This window comes from Triticum aestivum, chromosome 4A, assembly GCF_018294505.1.
Source record: "Triticum aestivum cultivar Chinese Spring chromosome 4A, IWGSC CS RefSeq v2.1, whole genome shotgun sequence".
NCBI classification, from domain to species: domain Eukaryota; kingdom Viridiplantae; phylum Streptophyta; class Magnoliopsida; order Poales; family Poaceae; genus Triticum; species Triticum aestivum.
The window spans coordinates 509,174,086-509,184,298 of record NC_057803.1 but is presented as its reverse complement, the minus strand read 5'-3'; the positions used below and the strand labels follow the sequence as shown (position 1 = coordinate 509,184,298).

The window sequence follows — 10,213 nt, the reverse complement described above, 5'->3', positions numbered from 1 at the left end:
ACACTTCACCATATTTGGGCCTAAGGTAATGCATTTTGGAGTAGTAAGTAGATGATGGGTTGCGAGAGTAACAGAAGCTTAAACCCTAGTTTATGCGCTATTCCGTAAGGGATCGATTGGATCCAAAAGTTTAACGCTATGGTTAGAATTTATTCTTAATATTTTTCTCGTAGTTGCGGATGCTTGCGGGAGGGTTAATCAGAAGTAGTAGGCTTGTTCAAGTAAGAACAACACCTAAGCACCGGTCCACCCACATATCAAATTATCAATGTAGCGAACATAAATCGAACCAACATTGTGGAAGTGACTAGATGAAATTCCCGTGTACCCTCAAGAACACTTTACTTATCATAAGAGACCGATTTGGCCTGTCCTTTGCCTCAAAAGGATTGGGCTACCTTGCTGCACTTTTGTTACTACTACCGTTACTTGCTCGTTACAAATTATCTTGCTATCAAACTACTTTGCTACTTATAATTTCAGCACTTGCAGACATTACCTTGCTGAAAACCACTTGTCATTTCCTTCTGCTCCTCGTTTGGTTTGACACTCTTACTTACAGAAAAGAGCTACAGTTGATCCCCTATACTTGTGGGTCATCAAAGGGAGGAGGGGTTTTTGGTGGGCCAAGAAGGTGAGAAGCCAACTTGGGATCAGTCCGGACGGGGAAATATCAGGTGCTCCCATACTCCAACTACTAGTACAATAAGTGTGGGCTATGTAGAGGGCGTAGTAAGCAAGCTTCTCATCGTTCTGCGAGTTGTCAGGACACATCAAACTAGTAGTTTTCTTTAAAACGTACATCAAAGTGCTAGTGTAGTAGTCTCTAAAAAGGGCCGACCATGTCCATGGCTACCATCCCATCCCATGCTCCGTCATTGAGTATGTGCACGATTCACGTGCCTTCAAGAAAAAAACTTTGTACATGCCATTGAAGAAAAAGAATTAAAAACAAACACGCCACCGCGTCATGGTCGAACTTTGATTCGTTCACGCGTGGTTCCTGACCTGCCACTAAGTGAACAACTACTACATGCGTCAAATTATCACATGAGCTACCTCTTCATCTGGAAATGAGCTCCACCATGTACCCGCGCATGTGTGTTAGGAATGAGGCACATTGTACGTGGGTCCGTGCGTGCAATTCTTCTCTTCATGCATGTACTCCTTTTTTGCGGGTGATTCGTGCGCGTACTCGGCCTACATTGCTGACCGTTGGTGAGTCTCACTTATCTCTACATCTCAACATGTAAATATACATCTGCATCTATCTCTACACTACATCTACATCTACCTCTACTATAGTACAACAAGTTTTAAACATGAGACCAGCCATTTTCTTGCATGACACGACCAGCCCGTATCGCTTATTGCTCCTCATCTCTCTCAAAGTGCGTCCGGCAGGCGATTTTGCCGTGGATTGAGGTCGATTCGCTCAGACTCGGTCCCACATGTTTTAATCTAAAGAGAATACTCTGACCGGCCGACGGACCATTGAAAGAAGTATATTTTCACCCTCAAATGTAGGTTGATGGACAAATAACCCCCCAAAGTCAATTTTGATATGATTTTTACCCTCAAATCTCTAAAACGGGGTATATCACCCCCTTGAGCGGTTTTAGTGTTCACATGTGAGATTTTAGGCGGTTTTGATTGTTGACTAGGAGTTGACTAATTATTTACACTAATGAAATGGCAATGACGCTGTCAGAAGCCGCGGATGTCGTCGGAGATGTACCCAATGGACCCCGGCCTTCCCTACGAGGAGAGGAGATCATGCGGGTGCCTTTCAAGCTCAAGGGGTCGTCGGGCTACCTCACCGCCTACCTGCCTCTGGTCCTCCCAAAGCCTCTATCATTGTTGCGCAGCTCACGGTGGCACTCATTTGCAGGTGGGCGCTGCTAGCTAGGAGACATAGTTGAGTTAATCGAGCCCTACTTGAAAATCAAATGTGTCCTTGGCCTAAGCTCCTCCACTACGAGAAGAAAACTCATGCAGAGGAGGTCGGTGAGAGGCAGCATCGTGCTCCATACATTGGTCATTTGATTCATAGGATAGAATGCTATAGGATTTTTTTCCTATGTAATCATGTGTTAATTAGCAGTCTAGCAGCCACTCCAACTTTTTTTCCACTTCCTTTGTTTTTCCTGTGTCAAACACTCTATTTTTTTTAGGGGAACACTTTGTTAATGCTATGGGATTCAAGTGGACATGCCACTTTAATCCTTTATTTTTCCTATTCATGCGTTTTAAGTTCCTACGAACAGAGTAGTACTTGCTATAAATGATGTGCCGCTGCAAGAGCCGCCTATATTAATTAACCATTCTCTAAAAAGGTGAACCAGCTTTGGCTATAGTATACTGTACTAGGTTAGTAGGTGACCTTGCGCTTGGCTCTTTGCCTCTTCCGGAAGTCAAACAGTAATGATGGTACTACAATAGTACTTCTGGAATCTGACACCAAATGAAGTGCTGCATGTCACCGCTTGTAAGCAAATGTTTCTCCTCGTGCTGCGAGCTGCCATGCACGCGTTGGCGAGGGAGAAGGCGTAGTAAGAAAACTTCTCGTCGTTTTGCGATTTGACGAGACACATCAAATTTATTTAGTACTCTCTCCAAAAAGGGCTGACCATGTCCATGGCTACCATCCCGTGCTCCGTTGTTGAGTACGTGCACTATTCAAATGCCATTGAGGAGAAACAATATTGCGTAGTAGGTGCCATCGAAGTGCACGACTCACTTACGCACTGCTTATCTAATTATCTCCATTTTCTTGCGTGACACGTGCACCTTGATGCTAGATGTCTCGCGTGTTGGCAAAAGGATGAACAAACCTCATGTAAAAAAAGGAGTGGAAGAACATAGATTCCCGACAATCGAGAAGGAACAAGGAACCTCGTGGTGGAGCGTCTGCACTCATAATATTTATATTATTCAGCGATATCAAATCAAGCAAATCTCTCAACATTCCTATACCATTCTATAGTGTGAGAATAATTTTGAATGTTACTCCCTCCTTTCCGGTTTATAGGGCTTATCTCAAAACTTTAGATTTCCCACTTTATAAGTCTCAATTTGATTGTTCCCCATCACATGTTCAGATTTCAAGGCGCATTATCATTGCATGCAAGGATTAAGAGAAAATTGACCAATGCATGTACTTTATGCATGCATGCATGCATTGCAAGTAATGCATTGGTAAACACAATTTTTTTGAGGAAAATGACACTACAAGAAACATGTTAATCCATGACGGATATCCGGTGACAGTCTCGAAATTCGTCATGACCACCTAGTATAGACCTGCAAGCCCACTAAATCCCGCCTAAAGCCCTATACCTTTCCCCCATATAAAAGCTAACCCTAAGACACTCCCGTCCCCAATCTCTTTCTCCATCCGCCGCCAGCACCCTCACCTCTCCTCGGCCCCGTCCTCCGTGTCCACCTCCCCACCTCCACCTCTCCGCCCGAGATCCATGGCTACAATGGTTGCACCCCTCTGCTGCTCACGACCTGGGCCAAGGATCTGCGACACAGACCTCCCTCCTCCTTCTCCCAGGCGGCGCAGCTGCCTCGCCATCTGAAGATTTGGAGCAGCAAGCGCCAGATGAGGAGAGGACGACGACCGTGACCTGCGGAAGGTCCGAGCTCGACCTCTCCGGCGACGTCAACGCCCCGCACAAGGTCCCTCCCTGCTTCCCCCCACCGTCTCCTCTCTCCTTCATTACTCCATTTTCTATCCCATCCCCAGTCAAAGTTCTTGCATCGATTCAGATCAGCACGACCTCTCCGCCTCTTCAGTTCAATGGAAGGTGACCACTGGGACCCCACGGTCTAGCCCGACTAGCTGACGAGCTCGATGGCCAGGTCCTCCGCCCCAACCACCATGATTCCGCAGAGAACAATAAGGTTGACCCTTCTCGCTCTGTTTTTCTTTTCTTTCTAAGTGATTGCTACTCTGCTCAAGCATAGTTCTCCAGGGGCTATCCTTTTCTCTCGGACTGAATCTGACATAGAAAAATGTGGCCAGTTTGTTTCCTGGTACTCGTAAGCTACAGCCAACGAGAGACTAGCAGGCTGCGTTTGGGAGCCAAAGTATTTTTATAGTTTTTAAGAAGTACTGGTATCTCTAAAACTATGGTCTTTTTGTAGTATATAGAAAAGAGGTCCCGGCCTCTTTTCAAAAAACTGAGAAACGCTTGCTGGGTTGTCACTCTGTCCATCGACACATGTGACATAAAATCGATAGCTAGCCCATCAATCTATCCGGCTCAAGGGGCGCACGTACACGTACAAATGACTACTTTAGTGCCAGCTGAAAACACATGCACGCAGAGGTGATTCTAATAGGGGTTTATTGCTCCAGATCACTTTGACGTCTTTGACAGATATGTGAGCAGCTGTACGGCGCCGGCAAGGACGCACGGGCTGTAGACCTCGACTTGCAGCGCATGTTGTAACTAGCTTGCTCTTTGATTGATTGCAAGAGATAACTCTACTACTACTACAGATCCTTCCTAGCATCTAGGAGAAAACATGTTAGTGCAAGGTTGCATGCATACGGTTTTGGAATAGTATGGTTTTGGAAAAAAGGTGTTGCCAAACTAGGCCGTACTGTTTGCTATTTCCTTTCTCTTCTCTCACCATGAGAGCACTAGCAGTGTAGAATATGTGAGATCCGCTAGTTAGTTAATCAACTAATAATTTATAATAATTTAATGCCCATGAGATGCTTTTGTTGGTTCCTTGGATTTTTCTTGTTTGTGGAATATAAGTAATTCATTAATCTCACTCAATCGATTGATCAAGAGTAAGATTGTTAACTAGGGCTGCTACTACACTGCTTCTCTGTTATATATTTGTGCAAACTTTCTATCTGATATCATCATTTTGTTGATCAGTCCTCCTAGCCTACTCTCTCTCTCTCTCTTGCACTAATTACGTACATGTTTAGCATCAGATCCGTGAAATGTACTTACTACCATCATTTGGTTGCAACAAATATTACATATTTTGTTCATCACACCTTGTCGTACTCACCGATATGGTATTATTTGCTGCCATCTTTGAGTTGTAAAAATTGGGTTTATTTACTATTATTCTTTAAGATTTTTCTCATGCTATTTTTCTGGTTTTTCTAGCCTGAACAGACTAGCATCGGTTTTTGTGGAGACAAAATGAGAAGTTTCTTTGCAACTCTGGCATATTCATTGAGATATTGGCTATACGATAGAGGTTTCCTTGCAACGGCGATCCATGGTGATAAAACACAGGAGGTAAATACATATTATGAACTCTTCTGTCATCACCTAACTTTTTTAGCAGCAATGTAAAACTGCAAAGGCAACACATTATAGCTAATACTAAATATTTTAGTTTGAGATATCTGCCATGCTGTTTTAACACTGGAAGGTCAAGAATAACATACATTTTTCTGAGCATGCTATATACTTGTATGAGTTACAAATTTGATAAGTATCAAGGATGTATCTAGCTTAAGCATATTTACACCTTTCGTTATACCTATGGATCTGCTTGGAGTATCTCTGCTAAGATTTTAGCTAGTTTTATCTACCTCGTGCTCACTTGTTCTGTATATTAAGAAAGAAAAATAAATGTCAAACTGTATGTATATGCCAGGGTTGCACATGTAACAGAGACATGTGTGCTCACAGATTGCTGCTAGTCTATTTCTTGTAACCATGTAAATAGATTATTTGTTACATGGCACTCCTTTGGCAATTTACTAAAGTTGCTTGATCAGTCTATACCACTTAAATATGTTATGCTACTGTTGTCAGCACTTCAAGACGAACTTGTAGGTTAAATATTTGAGTTTCATTTGTAAACTTGTTGACATACGAACCTTTGAAATTTACGGTGCCTAGTTTGGTGATCAGAGGCTTCATGTCATGCATATGTTTGTTAGTGAAATATTCTAGGTATGACGACAAAATGATAGCTGCCTTCAAGAGGTCCGACAAGAACCTGAATGACAACCTCAATGATATAGTACTTAGTTCTGTGATGTGTGTATTACTTTCTCATTTGACACACTTTGCTTTTGATAATTTTTTAAGAAACCTCATGTTTACTCTTATGTTATAGTAGATACATTGCTATTCTCATTTGTAGGCACTATAAGATTTAAGAATTTTGGACATGGAAATCATTTTTATATTTGTTGTAATAATATTATTTCTACTATCTGTTCATATATATACAATCATCTAAGGTTCTTGTGAATATGCAGGTAAGATTGGGCAGTGTGCTACTTGGTGTTGCTCATCATAATCAAACATCAGGAGGGCCGACAGCAAGAACCTAAATAACAGCCTCGATAATTTGTATGATCTGTTGATGTAAAATGAAGTGTACTTATGATGTGTGATATATTTTGTCAATAAAAATTGCAAGTTATCATTTTGTAGAGGAGTTTACAAACTGCTATTATGTAGATACATAGAGCTGAACTGTGTAATGTTGTACTTAACAACTATTTTCTCTTGGACCAAAATTGCCATTAGGCTTTGTGTAATGCATTATACTAAAAATTGGGCTGAAAGAAATGGGTTAATGTGCTCAGCCATGATGAATTTTGTGACGGAAAATACTATCCACGTAGGTAGACACGTCATTCGAATTGGTGAATAAAAAATCTTACATGTGTTAGTCCATGACGGATTGTTCCGTCACAATGGATTGGGCCTGGGCGGGCCTGGGGCAGATGCATGACGGACAAGAGTCATCATGTAAGGTATGCTGTCAAATTATGACGCGATATACATGACGGATTTCAAATCTGTCATGGACAGGCACCCATGACAGTTTTCCACTAATCCATGATGGATCAAAACTGTCACGTATTAACATATTTCTTGTAGTGTGAGCACATTAATTGAGTGCTTTTGCAAACAACAAAAAATATTCCACCACTCACTATCTACCTTGGTTGGTGAGATTTTTGAATTGAGCCCTATAAACCGAAAAGGAGGGAGTACCTCCATGGGACACCTAGTTATAGTATATCCAGCAGCCCGTATTGCTTCTCGCTCCTCATCCTTATAGCTTGCCGACTGTAATTTATATACACCTGCTCTTGGAGCAAAGGCCTCCCTAAGCACACATTAATTTCCTGGGCATGGTTCTTTCTACTCAATGTTGCGTGCACTTTGAGCATGTTGGCAACTTCACTGCTAGCTTGCTAGCTCATCTAGCAATTGATGCTAACACATTGCAGGACTCTTGCAAGGCCCAAAGGTTAATTTGATAACAAGTACCTCGAGGTTAATTTGACAGACATACCATATAGGTTGACATAAGTCATATCATTTTTTTGGAAAGATGTCGTGAAGTAACTCAATAGACCTTCTTTGAAGCCAATTAACATGTGTTCAAAAAACAAAAATTATCAAAAAGTAACGCGATAGACCTTCGATTAACATGTGTTCAAAAAACAAGTACTCCTGCAAGATCCAAAGGTTAATTTGAGAACAAGTACCTCGAGGTTAATTTGACATACATGCCTTATAGGTTGACAGAAGTCATATCACCTTTTTTGGAAAGATGTAGTGAAGTAACACGATAGACCTTCTTTCAAGACAATTAACATGTATTCAAAAAAACAAAAAATATCAAAAAGTAACGTGATAGACCTTTGATTAACATGTGTTCAAGAAAAAGTACTCCTACAAGACCTAGAGGTTAATTTGAGAACAAGTACCTCGAGGTTAATTTGACAGACATGCCTTATAGGTTGTTAGAAGTCAGATCACTTGTTTCGGAAAGATGTTGTGAATTAACACGATAGACCTTCTTTCAAGCCAATTAGCATGAGTTCAAAAAATAAAAATTATTAGAAAGTTACGCGATAGACCTTTGATTAACATGTGTTCAAAAAACAAGTACTCCTGCAAGACCCAGAGGTTAATTTGAGAACAATACCTTGAGGTTAATTTGACAGACATTCCTCATAGGTTGACAAAAGTCATATCACTTTTTTTGGAAACATGTTGTGCAGTAACACGATAGACCTTCTTTCAAGCCAATAAACATGCTTTCAAAAAATATATATCAAAAAGTAACGCGATAGACCTTCAATTAACATGTGTTTAAAAAACAAGTACTCCTGCAAGACCTAGAGGTTAATTTTAGAACAAGTACCTTGAGGATAATTTGACAGACATGCCTTATAGGTTGACAGAAGTCATATTGCTTTTTTTGGGAAGACGTCGTGAAGTAACACGATAGACCTTCTTTCAAGCCAATTAACATGTGTTCAAAAAACAAAAATTATCAAAAATTAACATGATAGACCTTTGATTAACATGTGTTCAAAAAACAAGTAATCCTACAAGACGCAAAGGTTAATTTGAGAACAAGTACCTCGAGGTTAATGTGACAGACATTCCTTATAGGTTGAAAAAAGTCATATCACGTTTTTTGGAAACATGTCGTGAAGTAACATGATAGACCTTCTTTCAAGCCAATTAGCATGTGTTCAAAAAACAAAAATTATCAAAAAGTAATACGATAAACCTTCGATTAACATGTGTTCATAAAAAATGTCAAAAATTACAAAACAAAGACCTCAAGGTTCAACTAATAGATCGGAGCACTATATACATTTAAGCCAATTAAACATTTATAGTAACCCATCCCATTAGTTTAACATCGAGTCCACTTCCCATTCGGTCACTCATCTGATGATTACTCCAGCCTCAGCACAGTTAACTTGGGAGTTCTATTGGATGAGCAATCGGTAAGGAGGCTGGTGCTTGCCGATATAGGAAGCCTCTTCGCATAGTGGGTAGTAACATAAGTGTGGAAAAATGAAAATCTTCATTTATTTGGTTATAGACTCATATTGCACTGGGACACATGATGTTACAGTAACTAGCTAAGTTACTCAAACTACCTCTCTCCTCATTAACTCATTGCCGCATAAGCAAATTTGCTGAGTTGGACTCGATGTTACTGCTGAAGTTACTCCCACTGAGGCTAGTCTTATAGTATAACCGAAAGAGTACTTGCTCTTTGAGCAAAGGGCCTCCCAAAGCACACATTAATTTCCTAGGCATGCTTCTTTCTACTCAATGTTGCATGCACTTTGAGCATGTTGGCAACTCCACTGCTAGCTTGGTGGCTCATCTTGCAATTGACGCCGACACATTGCAAAACTCCGGCAAGGCCCAGAGGTTAACTTGAGAACAAGTACCTTGAGGTTAATTTGACAGACATGACTTATAAGTTGACAGAGGTCATGTCACCTTTTTTAGAAACATGTCGTAATGTAATGCGATAGACCTTCTTTCAAGTTAATTAGCATGTGCACAAAAAATAAAATTATTAAAAACTAACGCGATAGACCTTCGATTAACATGTGTTCAAAAAACAAAAAATGTCAAAAATTACAAAACAAAGACCTCGATATTAACTAGATGGATGGGTCACTGCAAACGTTTATAATAAACCTTTGCATTGACCCATCCATCTAGTTAATATTGAGTCCACTTCCCATCCGGTCACCCATCTCATTGCTACGCCAGCCTCAACACAGTTAACTTGGGAGTTCTGTTAGATGAGATATTCGTAGGGAAGTTGGTTCTTGCTAATATAGGATGCCTCTTCTGATCCTTTATGGTGTACCTGGATGACCGCTTGTTGCTTCCCAATAGCCAATGCCATGTCCCCTGCAAATGTAGAAGCTTCCCTCCCTCGTCTAGCTAGTTCGCACGTTTTCCCCTGTTTTCGCCGTCTGCCCACCTATACAACTGCCTCACGCTGGCCAATTCCTCTCCAAACACCTAGGGAGGCAGTTGAACCGAACAAGGCTAACTTGTTTCTAGTGGGTACGTGGACGTGGCATCGAAAAGGTGTGATAGCTAACTCTGGAAAAATAGTTGACTACCGTGTTGGCATACATGAGCATAGGGCCCACTTGTCAGCGTGCTAGACAGAGCAAGGATCGCAAGACAAAATGGAGCGCAGAAGGGTGCGAATCAATTGGCTCACGTGTGATGACCACTGGAGCAATCCACTCAGATTGTACTACATTAAAAAATTCATGCAAACATGGCCGGTTATACTGTGAGTAGGTGACCGTGTGCTTGGCTCTTTGCCTCTTCCGAAATTCAAACAATGATGATGGTACTACAGTATAGATACTTCTAGCAATCTAACACAAAATGAACTATTGCACGCCCACCTCCTA

At 41.1% G+C, this 10,213-nt stretch overlaps 1 long non-coding RNA gene across 1 annotated transcript; it reads left to right on the top strand.

Annotated features, from left to right (window-relative positions):
• The first annotated feature begins 3,387 nt into the window (after positions 1 to 3,387).
• LOC123082161 (uncharacterized) lies at positions 3,388 to 6,426 on the top strand. Its single transcript, XR_006438962.1, has 3 exons — positions 3,388 to 3,909; positions 5,142 to 5,276; positions 6,254 to 6,426. It is a non-coding gene; the product is annotated as an uncharacterized lncRNA (long non-coding RNA).
• The last annotated feature ends 3,787 nt before the right edge of the window (positions 6,427 to 10,213 follow it).